We start from the raw sequence: 17,499 nt of genomic DNA, 5'->3' as shown, positions 1-17,499 counted from the left end.
TGTGGCACCGATGCCATCTGCAGGTAGACAGTGTCAGAACTGAGTTGGATTGGGGGACACCCAGCTGGAATCAGAGAACTTGGTGATAGAAAACACATGCGTGCGCGCGCACACGCGTGTGTGCGCGCACACACACACACACACACATCAGGGTGACCACATAAAATGTTTGGTATACTTGCCTCCTTATATATTGTGCTGACCACATATACTGGCTTCCCACTACTCCCTGTAACTGGGTTTAAGCACTCACTGACCACCTTCCACATTAACCGAATCCAATTTCAGGTTCATATCTTTTGCCGGCTTATGTCCATGCCCTCCCACCCCTAAGTAGAACTGGACCAAGCCACACCTGAGATGTTCAGAAATTATAAGGGCAGTGGCCATATCCTGAACACCTGTCCTCATTGCTGCATACAGGCCAATTCTTATTGAATAATGAGTCTTCACCTTTTGAGTAATTAAATAGTCATAGGTGAGCTGCCTTAGTAAATTTATAGGGCTTCCCTCCTGTTACTGAGTCCCTTAGTTTCTTTCAGTACCTGGAGTATTCGAGGTGATGAGCTCAGGGGGAAAACAAGGTAGGTTGTGTATTTGTGCCCAGGAATTTAATCTATTTACCTCTTCCTCAGAGGCAGCAATGTAAATGCAGTGATGGAGAGATACAAAGGACAACCCTAGACAGATGGAGAATCAGACTGTAATGAACAAAACTACTTTTCACTGCACCTCACTGCAGTTCAGTTGGCAACACAGCATTTATGCTGTGCTTCCTGTCTGTGATGGCCTCATTCACCACAAGGGTGCTATGGCTTAAGAGACTTGCAGAGGGTACCTGTCACCAATACCCAAATGGACAGGCCGATAGGCTGATTGAGCACAGATGCACGCATGTGTGCATGCACACACACACACACACACACACACACACACACAAGCACACACTTTCCCATTTCATTTTAAAAATCCAGAGGGGAAACTCCAAACTCTAAAATGTAAACTATTACATCTTAGCTGTTCACTCTTTAGTTATTATTCATGGAGAACTAAAGAGTAACAGAGTAGAACAGGTAGGTCAGCCAATGAGAACAAGGCTGGCAATTAATCCCTTTTCTTTCTTACTCAGTGTGGACCTTGGAGAAGAACCTTTAGGTCAGTGAATGTCCATGCTTTCATGAGCTTGAAACTCAAAGCTGGGTGCATTCATTCATTTGACAAGTATTTATTGAGGACCTATTATATGCCAGTCACTGTGCTTAGCACTACAGATACAAAGAAGAAAAAAGGGGACCATCCTATCTTCATGGGGCTTGCAATCCATGAAATCCATAGCATTCCTGTACAGCAGATTTCTGTACTAGTCTTTCAAACATGATATAGACATCAACCTTCTAGATTAGGGAAACATGAAAGCCAGAGATAGGAAAAACTGTCTACCTCACTCCAAGACTTATTTTATTTTAACAAATCTTAAGTGAAGTCTCTCATAACTATGTGTCTTTTATCTTAACTTTTGGCACACTCTATTATAACTGCTTATTTCACCATATTCCTCCCCACTGGACTGTGAGTTCCATGACTATAGGAACTGTGAGTCCCATTCGCCAAGGAACCCCCTGTGGTGATCAGGGTATCTAGCATAAAGTAGACAATTAATAAATATTTGTTGTACTGTTGAATGAACGAAGTGTAAAGGAAGACATTTTCTTGACTTTACACATAGAGTTGATTCTTGAACTAGGTGGGGGTTATGGGTGCTGATCACCCTTTGCAGATGAAAATTTGTGTACATTTTTTGATACCTCAAAAACTTTACCAATAGCCTACTGTTGACCAGAAGCCTTACTGATAACATAAATAGTCAACTAACACATATTTTGTGTTATATCAACTATATATTTATATAATACAAGCCAGAGAAAATAAAATGTTAAGAAAATCATAAGAAAAAATACATATATAGTACTGTACTATAAAAAATCTGCATGTCAGTAGAACTGTGTGAAAGTCGACCCACACAAAGCTTTGAGAATCAGCAAATGCACCTGATGACAGGAAAATAATGACCAGCACTTCTTGAATTTTTACCATCTTCCAGACTGTAGCACTTTGGGAATATTGCATCCCAATAACTCTAGAGGGCAGGCTTTTTTTTTTCACATTTTACAGATTGAAAACAAAGACTAGGCTTCTCCCCAGGGCAGCCACATGGGAGAAAGGCCAAGATGGCAGATGAGTTCGCCAAGGCTCAGGCACGTGACCTGACAAAGACAGTCTTTGGGAAGACCATTCACAAATCCTGGCCAAAATCATTTTTGAGGATGACCAGAGTCTTGCTTTCCATGACATTTCCCCTCAAGTACCAACACATTTTCTGGTGATACCCAAGAAACATATATCTCAGATTCCTGTAGCAGAAGATGATGATAATCAAAGTCTTCTTGGATATTTAGTGGTTATTGGCAAGAAATGTACTGCTAATCTGGGCCTGAAGAAGGGTTATCGAATGGTGGGTGAATGAAGGTTCACATGGGGCACAGTTGTCTGTTATGTTCACCTCCATGTTATTAGAGGTTGGCAGATGACTTGGCCTCCTAGTTAAGCATGTTTTCAGGATAAGTTTCCCTTCTTTAGGCAATGATCAATATTTGCAAGTTCTAATATGTTAAACAGTACACTTTTGCCTGCATTTGGAGAGACTGAGGAAATAATTTTTAAAAGCCCATACATAATAAAACTCAATGTTGCATGGTTTACATTTTTTTTTTTTTTAAGGATTAAAATGTAAAGACTTCAAGGAAATCTCCCTGTTCATACAACTACTTAGAAGCAAAGCCAAGATTCAAACTCAGATCTGCTTAACTTTGAATTTTGAGAGCTTATATTCAATATACTGAATATTCTTGAGCTATACAGAATGACCTACTATATAACAAGATGAAATTTAAAGGGAAAAAAAACGTAGGCTTTATGTTTTGATACTCCAGTATGAGTAAAAGGAAGGACTGGCAGAAAATCATATGGAGAAAAATTGTCAAAAGGAAGCAGAATTTAGGGGCACCTGAGTGGCTCAGTGGGTTAGATGTCTGACTTCAGCTCAGGTCATGTTCTTGCAGTTCATGAGTTCGAGCTCTGTGTCAGGCTCTGTGCTGACAACTTAGAGCCTGGAGCATGCTTCAGATTCTGTGTCTCCTCTCTCTGCCCCTCTCCAACTTGTGCTCTGTCTCTCTCTCTCTCTCTCAAAAATAAGTAAACATTAAAAAAGTTTTTTTTTAAGTAAGCAGAATTTGAGTCAGCAATACAACTGTCCTGCCCCAAAGGCTTTCAGAATTAAATAATTATTTAATTAATTAATAACTGATCATGACGGTAATCTCATTCTTTTTATAGACCAGAGCTAGAAAAGAATGTCTGGATCTGGGCAGCACATGTGTAATGGGGTCAGTGATTTGTCATAAAAAGGATGGGGGTCAGTTTATCCTAAAGTAGAATAGATGTGAACTAAGGTATTATAATCACAACCTACCATAGCTGAAGGGCCATCCCAGGCAGAAGCTGCAGACTTGTTTTGCCTGGTCCCAGGGAACAAAATTTTGATACGAATGGAATCCTTAGATAAACAGTTTTCGTTCAAATGAGAAAGAGCCATGGAGAGGTGAAACATGTTGTCCTGAGAGAGCTGTAACTTTCTTTCCCATGGAAATGTCCCAGGAGACACTGAGAGGCCACAGTTTAAATCACTACAAAGAGGGGGCGCCTGGGTGGCTCAGTCAGTTAGCATCCGACTCTTGATTTGGGTTCAGATCATGATCTCACAGCTTGAGTTTGAGCCCCACATCAGGCTCTGTGCTGACAGTGTGGAGTCTGCTTGGGATTCTCTCTCCCTCTCTCTCTGTTCCTCCCCCACTTGTGCACTCTCTCTAAATACACAAATAAACTTAAAAACATTTTAAAAAAGTAAAAACAAATTATTGTAAAGGGCATTGAATTATGTGGTTGGACAGTATAGGGGTCATCAACTACTCAGAATACATACTGCTACCCTCCCATGGAAGCTCATTAAAGGCATCACTAATCAATCATGGTACATTTTTCATGGTGCTTCCTCAGATGCTTTCCAAACACAGAACTCCAGGAAACCATGTCCGATTAATTAGAGTTGGCATGTGCAATGAAACACTGTTACTCTGCCCATGTTAGGTATATATGGTGTAAAACATGGACCCTCAAGCTGATAAGAATCAGCTCTGGAGCTCTTGGACCTATTAACAACCGCTGATACCCAGGCTCCATCCTAGCTCTCCTGAAAAAGTATATCTAAGTAAGTTCTGAACCCAGGACTCTGAATATGAGAATTATCTTCAGCTGACTCAGATGTGTTGAGTCTAGCACAGTCTGGCAAACCGGTATACAGCAACAAGTCATAAAAGATCCATCCCAATCCTTTGGCTCTGTGATTCTTCCGAAATCAAATAATCAAGAACAAAAGTGAGTGTTTATCTTTGTTTATATGTGCATGTATTACCCATGCGTGCAGTAGCCATGTTTTCTGTGTTTTTCCCATTGATGAAATTTTGTGTGCAAACCATCCCGTGGTGCAGATAGATTTATGTGTGCATCAGTCTCCTGACTTGCACTGACTGGATGAATCACACTACCTGTTAGAGTATAAAAGAGCAAACATTAGTAAAACTGATAATGCACCTGGTGGTGGTGACTCAACCAAAGCAAGCACATCTGTCACGGAGGAGCAGCCTGCCAGCTTTCCACTAGGGGAAACGCAATTGAATAATAATGCACCATACATAAAGCAACTTCAATAATGCTCTCCGCCAAGTTAAATCCCCTTAAGTTGGAAACGTGTGCGTATACTGGGCAAAAGCATGGTCACATAGTATAAACAGGTCAGAGACGTGTGCTCAGAATACAACATCTTAAAATCATAGACTCATCCAACAAGCATCAGGCACTGTGTTAAGACCTGAGGAAATGGTGGTGAACACCACAAACACACTCCTTGCACTTTTGCTCCTTCAAGAAGAGTCGTGGAAGCAAAGTACCGTACTGTGTTTGGAAATCAGAGTCAAAGTTAGGGAGGAGGCAAAGGTGAGCTCATGTAGAGTCTTGTAATACCAGGTATATTAAGATATTTGATCTTTAACTTGAGAATGAGAGAGTGGCAAGCCATGAAGAATTTCAAACCCAAGAGTGTATTTTGTATACAGAAAAACCACTTGGGCTGCACTGTAGAGAACGGAGAGAGGCCAGGACTGGAGGGAAATATGCCCATTAGAAGACTGTGTAGCAGTGGTGCAATGGGGCCACACACCTGGCTGAAGAGAACTGACCATCAACATCTATATCCAGTTACAAGCTCAGTGATTTCAATTTGGTAGCATGCAGTCAGCATGACAGGAGCATTTACACCACGGAAATTGGCAAATACTGCAAAAAATTTTCCTCCTCAGAGAGCTGGTTGTTAATCATTTATCAGCACACCACATCTGTGCCAAGTATATACTTTGTGTCTACACATGGTGTGAATGAAGACGTTGATATAAAAGCCTAATTCAGAGGAACTTCACTATGGAAGCTGAACATGGAGACAGAGTTTTGTTGATGAGAATACCTATCACTTATAAAGGGCTTCACCATTTGCAAGATACATTTATATTTATCTTCCGTTTACCTTTCTTCTTTTGCAAAATGAAGATATTTGTTATCTTTATTTTAAAAATAAGGAAAAGTTTGGGGCGCCTGGGTGGCGCAGTGGGTTAAGCGTCCGACTCCAGCCAGGTCACGATCTCGCGGTCCGTGGGTTCGAGCCCCGCATCAGGCTCTGGGCTGATGGCTCAGAGCCTGGAGCCTGTTTCCGATTCTGTGTCTCCCTCTCTCTCTGCCCCTCCCCTGTTCATGATCTGTCTCTCTCTGTCCCAAAAATAAATTAAAAAACGTTGAAAAAAAAATTAAAAAAAAAATAAATAAAAATAAGGAAAAGTTTAATGGAGATAATAGAATTTTTGAAAAGACTGAATAAGAACATTTACGCAAACACTAAACAGAATGCTGGCTACATATTAAATGCTCAATAAATTTTAGCTATCATTGTTATTATTAGAAACAATTGTTTTAGTATCAAAACAATTCTATAACCTAGACATGTCTGTCTACATTTCCTTAAGGGTGGACTTAGGAGTCAGAGAATTGAAATCATGTGACTAAGATCCAGATTAGAAATAACAGAAGAGGGGTGCCTTGGTGGCTCAGTAGGCTGTGTGTCCAGCCTTTACTTTTGGCTTGCATTATGATCTTGCGGTTCATGAGATCAAGCTCCACTTTGGGCTCTGCACTCCCAGCGCATAGCTTGCTTGGGTTTTTCTCTTTCCCATTCTCTCTGCTCCTCCCCTACCTGTGTGTGCGTGCATGCGTGTGAACACGCGCACAAACACGCACACTCACTCTCTCTCCCTCTCAAAATAAATAAATAAACATTAAAAAAAAATAACAGAGGTGCCCAGGTGGCTCAGTCAGTTAGGTGTCTGACTTCAGCTGAGGTCATGATCTCATGGTTCATGAGTTCGAGCCCTGCTTCTGGCTCTGTGCTGACAGCTCAGAGCCTGGAGCCTGCTTGGGATTCTCTGTCTCCCTCTCTCTCTGCCCCTCCCCCACTTGCACTCCGTCTCTCTCTCTCAAAAATTAATAAACGTTAAAAAAATTTTTAAATAAATAAATGAATAAATAAATAAAAAGAAATAACAAAAGAGTGACCTAAAACCAGAAGTTTTTTTGACTCTTGGCCCAGTGATATGTCCACAGTGCATGCTGAAGTTTATTCATTCATTTATTTATCTATCCATCTACTCAACAAGTATGTGTTACATACTTACTACATGGAGGTGCTATTATGGAGAAGTCATAATAAGCCCAAAACTATCTTTTCTGTAATGGAGCAAACTTCGTAGTGGTGAATGGCAGAATTAGCACATGAAAAACAAATAACTATATAATAAATGGTAAGTATAAGTTCTGTGAAGAATAATAAATGACCTTTGTGAGGGAGAGAGTGTAGAGAGATGGCATTTTAGGGAGGGTGGTCCCTGAAGGCCTCTCTGTGGAGACTGTTGATGTGACTCCATGAAAAGAAAGGGCATCTTGGGAAGAACCGTCTATATGGAGGGCATGGTAAGTGTGAAGGCCCTGACCTAAGGAGTGGTTGGCATATCTGAGGAGTGATGGAGATCATCGTGACTGAAGCAGAGGCAGCCAGAGAGGGGAGAGTAATAGAAGATAAGATCAAAGAAATAGTCAGGGACCAGATGTTAGAGGCTATTTATAGGTCAAGGCCTGGTCTATGGTGCCCTCCATTGAAATGTGTGCATCGTAATGAATTTACATTGCTTTGAGTGGAAGGGGGCAGATCTCAGTCACCATTTTGAAAACATTCCCTGTAAGCTCATAGAATCTTCCCATCCGAATGTAGAGGTTGGTTGGTCTCTCTGGATTCCTTCAGTCTCTCAGTCTTAATTTTTATTGGATAAATGTGCATTCATTCATTCATTCATTCACTCATTCATTTGTTCTTTATGTCACTTCACTATGTGCCAGGCATTGTGCTTATCCCTGGGAACAAGTTGGTGAACAAGCAGTAAGGTCCCCAGCACCCTGGCAATTCAATAGGAAATAAAAGCATAATCACAAGTAATAAAGTGCAGAGTGACAAGAGCTATATGCACAAAAATACTCAAAAAAAGGCATGTTCCTATATACCCCCACAATTCACACTCATAGGTACCCTCATGCAGGCTGTTCTGAAGTACAATTCCGTGACCCACAAGGGTGATACAGCCTGTGAAAGCAGAGCACAGCTTGCTTTGCCAAACATGGAGAAATTAGCAATAAAGACAGGAAAATATTATTTTGTTGTTTTTAACTAAACTCTATAACTGGAATAATATTACCTTTAATGAGGCTGGGGAACTTCCTCTGAGGAGTCTAAAGCCCTTTACCGATGTTATTCCATTAATTTTCCTTGTGTCTGGAACTTGGCACCTGAAGCACAATGCATTATGCAAAACCAAAGCACACTTTGCATAGAGAAAAGATTATGTTTCAATTTTTCCCATGTGCTCAACTTCAAAATACGGCAGATCTGCCATCAGGACATGTTTACTCTATCTGTGCTCTTGATGTTAAAATCATCCTAGATGGCATATATCTATCTTGTGGTTGGCGTGAGGGTGTGGGCAGAAAGAGAGGAAGAGGGAGAGAGGAGGGAGAGAGAGAAGTTTGGCACGTGTGGGCAAAAATGTACCTGGAATCTTTTATTAGATTAAGGATAAGACTGAGATCGTAGCAACCATTTGATTCAACAAAATTTTATGAAAACCTTCTGTAGAGTGCTATGGGAATTCCACTACAGTGCTAGATAGATAACTAACTGCATAAGCAAGTAGATTTGATGCACGCATGTGCCCAGTCTGGTGCTAGACAGTTTGTAAAAGGAAAATGAGATCAAGACAAGCTCCCTGTTTCAGTCAGGGAGAAATGACTGCCTTACATAAAGCACTGAATTTACAATGCAAAATTAGAGCAAGTGCTAGATTGGGCAGTTTAGTATCTAAGTGCTTCTTGGAGTTCAAAGAAGGCAGAAATCAATGCCGACTGGAAGGATAAGAAAATCTTTATGATGAGCAATAGATTTGAACTGATCTTTGAAGACCAAGATGCATTCAGAAGGGTGATTTTGCAATACACTTCCAGAGATTGAGAGGTTGCCTAATAACCTAAATATTCCAAAATTCAGAGCAGACAGAATTCACCCATTCTTCTTCTTCCCTGGGGTTGAGAGGGGCCGACTCCACACCTCATAATTGCTGGGACCCTAGGATTGTTCTCAGCATGGTCAGTATTCCCTGAATAGTGATGTTGAAATGGTCCTGGGGGCTGCTGGTCACCTTCCAGTTCAAACGCCTTGCTACTTTTTCTTCATCTGCCCTGGAAAGCCTCTGTCCCCCACTCCACACTGATTGCCTACATCCTGCCATCATCTCTATGGCCTCTTGCTCTCCTCATTGTACTTCACTCCTCTGCTCTCCTGATTCAGCCACAGAACCTGCAGAAGCCTGGCCCCCAGTGCTCAGTCTTCTGACCCACAGCCTCTGGGGAAGCCTATGTTTTTCTCCCGTCAAAAAAACTAGAGACAAGGGAGGAGAAGAAAGTACCATGAAAGAGGAACTTAAAACTGGACATCAGAAGTCATCACAGTTAAAATTAAGGAACAGGATCACTCCCCAACTTCTCCACAAGAATCTCTTCTTGGTTCCTGGCTCAGTGATTCCTGGCCTGGGACCTATCCTTACCGTCTGTGCCACAGATTGTCTTTGCCACACTGCTTGGACTCAGGCTCCCTGGGGTTGCAACTCAGGGATATTGCTTTCCAGTTGTGAGGATCTGAGCAAGTTTCGTCATCTATAAATGGGAATAGTGGTACCTACTGCAAGGGGTTGTGCTAAGGATGAACTGAATTTGTATAGGTAAAACTTTTAGTGCCTGGAACATCCCCAAAAATGTGAGAAGGCTATTAGCTATTAACATTGTTATCTTCACCAAATTTCCGGGCCCTAATATGTTTTTCCTAGGAAACCAAGAGGAACCCAAACTCGCTGTGAAAAGAACTTTTGTACTAAGGAATTCGGGTCCCTCAGTTTTGTTTTGCTTTTTTTAAATTTATTTTTTATCATTTTATTTTAAGTTTATATATTTATTTTGGGAGAGAATATACATGCACGAGTATGGGAGCGTCAGAGAGAGAAAGGGTGAGAGAAAGAATCTCAAGCAGGATCCGCACTGCCAGCGGTGAGCCCTATGTGGGGCTCAGTCCCACGAATTGTGAGATCATGACCTGAGCAGAAATCAAGAGTTGGATGATTAACCAACAGAGCCACTCAGACGCCCCTTAATTTTTACCGGTTTTTAAAAATGATTTTATATTCTGAGAAGTATTTGCCTACCCCATATTCTTAAAGATAGTCTCTTTTTTTTTCCTGGAAGTTTATAATTATTGCTTGTACTTTAAGTCCGTGGTCCATCTGGAATTATAGCTTGTATATGGTATAATGTAGGTACCATATTTTTCACTTGCCTATCCAATTGTTCCAGAACCATTTTTGGAAGATACTCTCCTTTTTTCACTGAATTGTTTTGTGTCCCTGTTGAAAATTAACGAACTACATATAAGTGGGACTCTTTCTGGTCAGGTCCCTCAGTTTTAATGTGTCCCAGTGAGGGGATACCAGTCCTCCTTCGGTCTCATAATCTTTCATAAGATCCATTTAAGAGTTTTCAGAAAGAAAAAAAGAGTTTTATCTCTAAAAGAAAGACAGCCACTTAATTGTTTTTTTTTTCTCCACACCAGAATTCCATAGAGGTCAGTTGTTTCATTTTACAGATGAGGAAACTGAGGCCAAGAAAGATGAATGTAATTTGCCAAGGCCCCCCATATAATTAATGGCCAAAACAAAACTAGAAACCTGATTTTTTCCTTTCTTTAGATGTGTGTCTCTTTCTGGCGATGCACCATTATTATATCTTGTTCGAGCATGAAACTAAAGTAGGCTAGATTCAGAGCATGAGTGTCTAATGTCTTAAATTATATTTTTTAAGGTTTTTGAAGACCACCTACCAAGACATCCTTAATATTTCCCTCAGCCTCACTAAATTCAGACAGGTTTCTTCCTGAGAACAGATCCCAGACTTCTCTTTTCTTAGAGCATTTAGTTTAGAAAATGTAATTACAAATTCTTTCTGTGTCCCTCTGAGATGTAAATCTTCCCCCAGCCTCTTTCCATTTGCAGTTCAGGAATATCTTCCCTCAATTACCAAGAAGCCATTGCTTTGAAACATAATCATCTAGGAGGATAGCACCCCATCTCCCAGTCTCTGTGGAGTGGTAGGAACCAAAGTTCCATAAGGGACAAACCACACCCCCCCACCCCCACCACCCCACACACATGGTCTAATCACCTTGAGGAACCACCCCTCAATGTGCTCCAGTAATTTTCCATTAACTCTCCTCAGTGCTAAAACAAACAAACAAAAAACAAAAAACAACAACAAAAAAACAGGCCCTGCCTTTTGTTTCAGCAAAGTTGAGCTCAGTTCTGTACTAGAGTCTCTCACCTGTTACAGTAGACTGAATAAACTCTTAGGGCTATTTTTAACAACTGTCAGGTGCAACTTTACTGAGAGGCCATAGGATTCAGGACAAAGGGTTGCTAAAGCCCAGCTTCCTCCTTTGTTTGGGAAAGCACAAGCAAGTTAACTGGAAGCAGCCCAAATTTTGCCGATTCATTTGCATTTAAATAGCCCAAATGGCATTTGGTAAGAGCTATTTGATGTCCAAGAAGGCTTTGGAGGCATTTGTACTTCAAAACAGAAGGTCAGGATTGATCAGCAGGAAAAGAAACTCAGTGCTAAGTGGCCAAGTTGAGTCCCAAGCTTCTGACCTAGGAAGCTGGTTTCAGCTTGAAGCCTGGGGGCAGTGAATCTCACACGCTCTTGGTGCAGGAAAGATGGCCAGGCCTGGACTGGGTAAGGGTGGCTTGGGGTCTTACTTTCTAGGCTGCTAAACTACAGCCTCCTGTCCCCTTCCTTAATTTGCTGGGAAACACATCCTTTATTTACCAACAAAATTAGTGTCTTGAGCATTAAGTTTTTTTGTTGCTATTGTTGTGTTGTTTTGTAAAATGTGGACAGTGTTAAATTAATTATCAAGGGAGCCCTTAGACTGAGGTGGCCCTAACGTCATGGTGGCCTACATAAGCAAACCAAAACCTCAGCCTGTAAATGCCCCAACGTTACGAAATTGAAACCTAAGGAAAACTAATCCTGAATAGCCAATAAGGCTTTAAGCTATAGCCAATGAATGATTTTCTTTACTTCGTTCCTGCCTTTTCTCTGTCAATGTCTTTCCCAAAGCCCCTGTCCATGACGTGTTCCTCGCCACTTCTGGTTTGGTGCTGCCCGATTCCGATCAATAAACTCTTCAAATTTCTGATATACCTCATTTTATCTTTTATTCACTCACATCTTTTCTTATCTCATAAGATTAACAGAGAATAACAATGATGCTTGCTGGAATGATGATGATGATGATGAATCCACCAATTTGTTATGCTCATTCTTGATGTTTTGAAGACCCTGGAGCCCAGGATCAAGGGTGACTCCAGTCCAGCCTCCTCTTTTGTTTACAACAATCCTATGAGTTCTGTTTTATTCTTTCCGTAAAATAAAACTGAGGCACAGAAAGGTTGAGTAACCCATCAAAGGTCACACAGCTGGTAATAGTAGGACCGGAATAAAACAGGCATACTGGCTCTGGAGAGTTAATAATATATACAAAATATTAAGCTAGCTATTTTGTGTATAAGAGGAACTCAAAAAATTGGTAATATCATTATCACTAAAAATAGTAAATTCCAACTGTGCCCTTGTCAGTACTGACTTTTCACACCAAACACTGTCTTTGACTTCTAACTTGCTATCTAACCTTTGACCACATTAACTTTTCTGCTGTCCCTCTCCACGCAACTATCCCAACCAAACTTTATATCTGAGTAAGACTTTTCTGTTGACACAAGTTTGACCCAGCTCTCCAACTCAAGTCATGCCTTCTTTGCTGATCAAAATATACAACACAACAACAAAAGAAACAGTAAACAAGTCAGAAAACAAATGAAAAACAAAAACAACGGGAGTGAGAAATCTGCAAAATCAGAGGACATGGGAAAATAAAAGGTTCACCCTCAGTGCCTGACAAGATGCAATCAACCTTAGTGCAAAAGAAAAGGCATGGGCACAAGCCTGGGGACAATGGAGGGCAAAACAGGACCGGGGCGTGATCACACTAGCTGCTGGGGCATGGATGTAAGCAACTGGGGCCATCATGGTGAAAGACAATGCGGGAAGTGGGATGTGAGAGCCGTCCCGTGGAATTATTGAACACCACGCTAGACGCTGCAGAAAAATACAAGCATTGCTCTCTCAAACACAAGACATTACCCAGATTACCACAGCTGAAGGGGAAAGGCTTAGCTTCTCAGGTGCTAGTCTAACCTGGCATGTCATTTACCTTTCCTACGCTGAAATCCACTGTGCATTTATTTGCCACCTGCCCATTCTCCCTATATTTACAGTTTATCTTGTCTTGCTTCACAGAATAACAACTCAAAAGCAAGCCTTAAAAATCATCTCATTACAATCTTCGTTTACCAGTAAACGCAATTTAGTTTAAATATGGAAAACCAGTAAGTTAACCGAGGTCACACAGTTTACCAGTGGCAGAGCAGGGCAACAAACAGGGTCAGGTTCTTTTAGGAAAGGGGATGGATGAACACCTTGAAATGGTTTGCACTGTATTTCAGGAACTTGCTTTGTTTTTCTCAATGAAATCCATGAATCAAATATTTTAAGAACCACTGTTATGAGTTTTTCCACAAAGAGCTTCAGAGGTGCAAGTAAATTGCATTTAGACATTATTGTTTCCATTGACTCATTTAAAAGCCATAATGAGAGAAGAAATCTGAGAAGGAAACAAACTAAAATAAAATAAATAACCTTCCTCCAGTTCCTTTAGTCCACTGACTAGGAAAGATACCGTTTCTAAAAACAACATAGACCAAAAAAAAAAAAAAAAAAAAAAGAACTGTTGCTGATGCTGCAGTTAATTGCAAATGATTCCACTACCCAGCATCTCCTGTTCTGAATGCTTAAGCACCTGGGCCATCTGCTATCAGACCCTCTGCAAACTCACCACTGTATGACATCACTCCTGGCTGCCTGTGGTAAGGGAAACAAAGGTTTTACCTGGGTTATTGCTCCTCTAAAAAGAATTTCAACACTACCACAAAAGAAAATAGCAGCTAGAAAAACGATGGTTATAACACTGTGTAAATGAAAAGGATTGCCTGATCCTCTCTTCAAACCCAACTTGCAGAGAGAAGGCTTTAATCACTTGTTTCTTTAGAGTGTTATGCAAAGTGGGGGGAAACATTTTCTTTCCTTTTCTTGTCTTGCCTTGTCTTTTCTTTTCTTTCTTTCTTTTTCTTTCTTTTTGGTGCCAAAAGGTGATTTTATGAAAGCATGGGGACAGGAGTGGTGGGCACAAAGAAATGCACTGGGGTTGTGAAGAGTGACTGATTGTATACTATGGAGTTGGGGGAAGTAAAGGCAAAAGGGAAGCCTCCAGAAAGACTTTCATATGCTAAAGAGGGCTCCTAAGATACCTGAGGCCTTGCTATGGTCAAGCTAAGGTTGTTTCCCCTCTAACATTTTCATGGATTTACTCAGAGAATAGATTACTACTACTACTACTACTACTACTACTACTACTACTACTACTACTACTACTAAATATATGCAAGCAGAGACACTGCAAAGATGTAAAGAAATGAAGCTAGAAATTGGGGGTCACATATGAGAATGCAAAACTAAGAATGATGATATAGGAAGCTGAGTTTGAAGTAACATCTGATGTATTTATTTATTTGTATGCATTCATTTCTTTAAGAAAAAAAAAGTCTGGGATCCTTCCCTTGTAGCAAGTAGATTCTGTGCATGTGTTATTTTTATAGGCAATCCTAAATCAGCGCAATGGGCAGCAGGCACTCATGCCAGAGTTTGGAAAAAGAAAGTTCATAAAATGGTTTAGCTATGACAATAGAGTAATAATCAGCAAAAGATATATTAATACAGTTTTTTTCCCAATGGGGAAAATGCATATTATTATAGATTTTTTTCTAGGTAGATTTCATTGCCTCCATTTTGCAGAGGAAGGAATGGAGACTTTGAAGGAAGGTAAACAACTTGCCCAAAGTCACACAGCTAGTATCCTATAGAGGGAGCATTTAAAACCACATCTGTCTACAAAGCCCAAGTACATCCTATGACACGTGGCTGCCTCCCAACATTACAACGTCTCCAAACTATTGAACTGCCTTTTTTTGCCTTTGCTTATAGTTTCCCCTCTGAAATATATTTCCTATACCACATTGTAGTTACTCAACTGTGTCCCATCCTTTGAGACTTGCTTCAAAGTCCATCTCCTTTGCAGAGCTTTATCCAAATGTCCCCAATTGCTAGCCTCATCTACCTTTGAATTCTCATGTGATTTTATATCTACATTTCTTACCATTTTCTTATTTTCTATTCAGTACCATAGCTAATTATATAAATGTCAATCTCTTCCCTGAGACAGAAAACTCTTATTCTGCTTTCTAAACCTTACTGTATCTTAAACTGCAACTTACACTAGAGGAGAGATTATATAGTATATGAACAAGACCTTTGCCCTTTGTATCAGAGCGACTACAAGTTCCAGATCTACCACACTACCTAACACCATGCAAATCAGTTAACATCTGTGAGCCTTATTCTCCTAATCCCTATAACAGAGAATAAACAATGAATCTCTTCCTCTCATTTTTAGTGTGAGAATCAGGTTAGTTGAATAGGTAGAAATACTGGGTTTTTACCAGGGTTGAAGGAGTATATTATTTCACATATATGTTTGGCTGCTCCAAGAAAAGGACCACAAAATAAAAAGGCATTAGGAATATGGAAGCTATCAAGTGACCAGCCAAGCATTTCAGGTTGGCAGCGACTGTACTCCAAAAAGTTACACAAGGACTCGGGTTCCTTGCGTCTTCTGCTCCTTCATTAGTGCTGTCCTTGTGTGTACATTTGGAGCTGTGGCACAGGTTAATCCACATTCCAGATGACAGGAAAGTGAAGGTGTGAAGTCAAAGCCACCTATTTTCACTGAAGGCAAGTGAGGCAGAAGTCACAACACATCATTTCTTCTAGCATTCCATTGTCAATAACCTGGTGTCCATTGCTACACCTAGCTGCAAGTCACTGTAAAACTCTAGCTGGGCGGCCATGGGTCCACTGTGAATTAAATTATTGCAAAGGAGAGAATGGATTTGGGTGGGAAATAAGCAATTTCTGCCAGAGGGAATACAGAAAAATAAAATGAGCACCAAAAATCATTAAGGCATGAAGACCCAATGTAGACGTCACAGGCAGGTTTTATTCTCCAAACCTTTCAGTACAGTTCAATATGCATAATGAAATTAAATGCTTTAGAGAGATGATTTGAATATGCTAATTGTGGGCAGCCCAAACAGATCTTAAACTGTCATGAAGTACAGCTATCGCTTATAGTATACAATCAGTGCAGATGATACCACACAGGTCTCAGTACCTGGAAACCTTTGGTAATCTTCAGGGGATGAGAAATTCCCAATGTTGCCCAATTCCATATTTAAGTGATCAGTTCTGGCTATTACTCACATGGAATTCGTTACTAGGAAGAAATTAAAAAAAAACACTTAAGTTAGATACTAAAAAGAACTCCCTAATCAAAAGTATTGACAGATACTAACACTTTCTTATTGGAAGGTACACAAGTTCCTCCTCTGGATAGAGGCAGGAGAACTGAGGGGACTATCTCATGATAACCTCATGTATAACAAGGCTTTAAAACAATAAGCAGAGATCTAAGGCTGATGTGAGTTATGGGGGAGCCTCCAATAGAGCCTGGAAAAATGAAATGAGAGTATCTCTCCTACAGCGGTAATAATCAGTTGTTATTTCTTGTTTATTTCCAATGAAGATATGCTTTTTGGAAACTGTGTTGTAAATTTTAATTATTAACGAAACTAATAAAAATATTTATAAGAAAGCAACTATAAAGTAAATGAAAGAGCATACCAACAAATTAGCATTTAATTACCAAACATTGCAAGAGGCAGCTAAGGCAGAGTGCTGCAGCTGAACAAGGCAATGGGGGTACACTTGTGTGTGAACTCTTCCAAGGATGGGCATCATCCACCTGGAGCTATCTTGAGATTTGTTCCAACAAACAACAAGGGGAGGGTGAGGGAAGGGCCAGGAATCCTGCTCATGTTAATCTGCAGGCAAATAAAATCTTTACAACTCAGTGCCAAAGATGTACTCCATGTAATTTATCAACTAGAACTAACTTTATATCATGGAACCTTCCTGCTAAAGTTAAAGAATCATCCAATCACTCTATGACTATGGATAAGACACTTAGCTTTACTGAGTCTCTAGACCTACATTCTTAGAAAGTGAGGATAGTGGAGGCAATGTAGGTAGTGGTGGTGGAAATTGACAACAATGCTTTCAAATATACAAAGGCCCTAATATTTTGGGCCTATAATCTTCTCAATCTAGGATGCTTCACATTGAATAAACCAACTGGCAATTAGAAACTGGTCCAAAGATCTGGTCCAACACACTACTGTATAAACTCTGGTCTGGGCTCATGGGTATTTCAAACTGTGATGATCAGGAGAAGAACTTAGCAACTACTGCTGCTATGTGGTTGTTTTTCTGGAGGTATCTCTGAGGAGGGAGCAATTGTTTCTACAGCACTATAAGCAATTAACAACTTCAGCTCTGCTTTCTGCCTCC

At 40.4% G+C, this 17,499-nt stretch overlaps 1 pseudogene; it reads left to right on the top strand.

The window, feature by feature from the left end:
- The first annotated feature begins 2,228 nt into the window (after positions 1 to 2,228).
- On the top strand, positions 2,229 to 2,605 carry LOC147575019 (adenosine 5'-monophosphoramidase HINT1 pseudogene; annotated as a pseudogene).
- The last annotated feature ends 14,894 nt before the right edge of the window (positions 2,606 to 17,499 follow it).

The sequence above is a fragment of the Puma concolor genome, chromosome D4, assembly GCF_028749965.1.
Source record: "Puma concolor isolate L17-30 chromosome D4, mPumCon1.1.hap2, whole genome shotgun sequence".
Lineage (NCBI taxonomy): Eukaryota > Metazoa > Chordata > Mammalia > Carnivora > Felidae > Puma > Puma concolor.
Note: the sequence above shows the minus strand (reverse complement) of the source record. Positions and strands in the feature narration are given on the sequence as shown.